The following is a 3,856-nucleotide window of genomic DNA, read 5'->3' as shown; positions in this document are numbered from 1 at the left end:
AAATCCCATGTGTAGAAACTTCGTCAAAATGAGTTTAAATGATAGCTTATCACAGCAGCTTCAAAGCTATAATTTAAAATATACTATAAAATTCCTACTGGCTGTGTTGGTTGTTAAAAAAATCACATCGGGAAAGGGACTACAAAGCTACAAATGGCTTTTGACGAACACAAAATTCCAACATTTATGGTTCTCTGGCGTCCCTTAGTTTCCATCCTGACTAAGCAACTGCGATGTTCTTATCTTGAACGGGCATAAGACTCTTTATATGTCCTCCATCTTCTTGTTTTGGGTTAGAGGGAAAAGAAAAAAAAACAGAGAGGGAGAGGATGGACTCCAAGGGATTACGCGTTCTTGTAGCACTGATTTTGGCTGTCTTTTCGAGTCTCTCTATGTCTGTTGTAGGAAGCCCAGTCCTTATCCAGCCAGGTGAATTCGGAAGTGCGGAAACTATATTCGTATTCCTGCTTTCTGAACGTTGCCACGTTTTACAGTGTGCATGAGGGAGTGGACGACAGCCGGAGCAACAGGCCGGACTTGTCTACGTTGCTGCCGCTTCTCTCCTTCTCGTGAACGGTGCGCTGGCTGCTGCCCTGCGTCCCTTCTTTGGTCTCCATCGTGCTGCGCCAGGTGCTGCCACTGGGGTCCCTTCTGCCTGGTCCCTCCTCGAGGTCGCCTCTGCTATCGGTGCTGGCCTTTTTAGGGTTTCACTCCCTTGCGGGAGACTTCCCGTGTGTTCGCAGAAGAAACCCAAGCTCGCGTAGCGTTTTCCAAGTCTTACTGGAGGCCTTTCGGGGGCTAATTATTTGCTGATGAACGCCCTCTTCAGAGATCACGTGGATTATACTAAATACGAACCCGTTGTCCTTTACTTGTTTGTTTATGAAGTCAAGTGAAGAATACGTGTTATAATTTGTTTCTCTATTTAAACCGTAAAACTCTTCTGAGGCTTCAGCATTTGCCGATGAGTCGTCCCTTGAGAGTAGAGGGTGAGCATCGACTAAACTCAGTTAGGACTTATTCTTGGTCAATTTCGTCTGATCGAGGAAGGGTACTGTTTTCTTGAGACACCGTATGACATCTGTATAAACGTGGGCCGTTGTTCCTGCCCATACGTATTTTCCTAGAGGCAAAAATATCACTAACATGTCTTTATTTCCCTTCGGTCACAGAGATTAATTTAACCACCGTTCCCGGAAAAAAGATCACTTACATCTCCCATGTGTCCCCTTGCAAGCGACGGACAACGCCATAGAGTCGTTTTTTTGGTTTCTGCCAGTTTTCTGTTTTAATTGTTCTTCTTTACTCTTGTTTGACTTTAAATTTCATTATTACCATTAAATCGTGAGGGATCACGTCCGCAAATGGCATCGCTTATAATTTAATCCTGTCTTTTTCAATTGGTGCAGAGTTTCCGTAGTACGTGGTGTTTCTACCTTTATTCGTTCGGTTGATGTATGCGAAGTCAGGCGTACAATTATTCTGTCCTAGTTTTTGTCATGCCAGCGCTCCTGAGAGACGTGTCCGCTGTGTCATGGGCATATCATTTTGGAGAAAGTAGCTCATCAAGACATCTGTAATGCACCTAATTTCTTCAGGATATAAGGCTTCTAATTCTTCTTCTTCTTACATGTAGAGTAAGAGACGGTGGGAGTGCGGATATCAATTTACACAATTGGATCAATGAGACTATAATTTCACAAGATATCGGACGCTCCGTTTACCGAGTCCTTGACACTGACAGAGAATCACAGCAGTTGGCGAGGAAGATTCCCGGCGACTTTTACGAGCGTTTTGTCGACGTCGGCAACAAGGTGATGGGAATATGACAAATGTGCGTTGAAGAATCATGATCTTTCCACGGTAACTACTCGTGGTAAAAATATGTTATCGTCGTCTCGTATACCATCTGTCTATTTTCGTAATAAGTCGAAAATAATATAAGAGAGGATACTATAAATGACTTGATAGTTTATATCACAGAGTTGTCCAAACTAATCGATAACTCACTCACTTTCTCTCTCTGTCCCCCTCTCTCACTCTCTCTCTCTCTCTCTTTCTCTCTCTCTCTGAATCTCTTTCTCTCTCGCTTGCTCTCACTCTCTCTCTCTCACTGTCTCTCTCTCTATCTCTCTCTTTTTCTTTCCCTCTCTTTCCATCTCTCTCTCCCTCTCTCTCTCGCTCATTCTCTCTCGCCCCCGACTATTCTCTCCCTCTCCCTCGCCCTCTCTCTACCGCTCTCTTCCTCTCGCTCCCGCTCTCTCCTTTTCTATCCCTCTTTCCCTCCCTCTCCTCTCTCTTTCTTTATCCTCTCTGTCTCACTCTTTCCCTCTTTTTCTCTCCCTTTTTCTCTCCCTCTTTCTCCCCCTCGCTCCTCCTCTCTCTCCCCTTTTTCTCTACCTCTCTCTCCCCCTCGCTCCTCCTCTCTCTCCCCCTCTCTCCGCTTCTCTCTCCCCCCTCTCTCCCTTTCTCTGTCTCCCCTCTCTTTGTCTCTTATCTCTCTCTTGCTCTATACATAAGTATATATCTTTCTCTGAACCTTTATTTATCTTCCTTTCTCTCCCAGTAGCCCATACATCTGTAGCCGCTGCCCACCAGGTTGCTTAAGATACTGCCGCTGTTACAATCATACACGAGCACCGCCTTCCATGTATTTGTGCATCCGCCACGGATCGCGCGCTTTCTCCAACCGTTGACTCACTCTGAGGGGAACAAGAGAAAGAGCGCGAGATGACGTCGAAGAAAGAACAAAACGTGAAAGTTACATTTGTGAGACTTGATACATTTAATAGGCCGTTTTTTTTAAGAGCCCACCACCGCGGAAAATTCCGCCCATAAGACTTGGACAGATCTCGACGCGTTTCATAAACATGTTCCCAGACTCATGAAATAAAACCGCTGTTGACTTAGGCCCATATCTCTTTGGTCACATACCCAGGAAAAAAAACGACTGACAAGATTAACCCCAATTCCAGTTGCTTGTGGTTCTTAAGATCTGCAAGGGCTATAGCGCCGAAGTTGACCTCAAGTTCTCAGAAGAGCCCAAAAGTAAAAGTTTTTGTTTTTCGCCGTGGTCTTTAGTTCTTACTTTGACATTACATTCTGCTTTCAATATTTGGTGGTTGATTCTTAATCGTACTTTCGAACCCAAATTCATAATTATTTTGGATCCTATGGAATTCTCACAACAAAACCGTGTTCAGAGGCATTGGCCCAATGGTTACTCCCTTTCATTGCCGGATACATATGAAAGTGTCCGATCTAAAATTCCTAGGTCATTCTGCTTTCCAATTGAAAATGCCACGTAAAGAGTGTATTCTTATTAAGTTTGCTATTTTAAGTTCAACTGCATTGTATCTGTAAGATCTGAAAAACTACTTGTCATTCGATGTTTTTGCGTCGTGGCCGCCGCCATTGTTATTCCTTCTGCAACTAAGAAGCTTAAACGCGTCTTACTTTATTTACCCATAATTATTTTGAGTTCGTAACTCATTCCATATTAGCGATGAGAGACTATTCATTGATGATGGCGGCTTTAAGATTTCGTGAAATCTGAAAGCTGAACGTTCTATCATATTTTTGTGTGTTTTCTTTTGATCTCGGGTAGTAAATTATAAATGCAGCTTAAATTTGGTCGCCAGAAGAAGTCCTTGTGCACTCATATTGAAGATTGTCTCCATCAATTGTAGCTGACTTATTTTCTACGGATTTATACCGTCCGAAAAGGTCATCAACATCAACTTGAAGGACATAAGGTCAACTGGATGAAACTTTGGCATTAAAATAATTTTAGACAATGGCGAAAGTTCCTGTAAAGAATTATCAATGCATAAATAGCTCAAGCAGGGTGAAATTG

General features: G+C 43.3%; 1 long non-coding RNA gene across 1 annotated transcript; it reads left to right on the top strand.

Moving 5' to 3' along the window:
• Positions 1–229: 229 nt before the first annotated feature.
• On the top strand, positions 230–959 carry LOC144707652 (uncharacterized). The gene is made up of 2 exons (XR_013582499.1): positions 230–429; positions 495–959. It is a non-coding gene; the product is annotated as an uncharacterized LOC144707652 (long non-coding RNA).
• The last annotated feature ends 2,897 nt before the right edge of the window (positions 960–3,856 follow it).

The sequence above is a fragment of the Wolffia australiana genome, chromosome 9 (genome assembly GCF_029677425.1).
Source record: "Wolffia australiana isolate 7733 chromosome 9, ASM2967742v1".
NCBI lineage: Eukaryota > Viridiplantae > Streptophyta > Magnoliopsida > Alismatales > Araceae > Wolffia > Wolffia australiana.
Note: the sequence above shows the minus strand (reverse complement) of the source record. Positions and strands in the feature narration are given on the sequence as shown.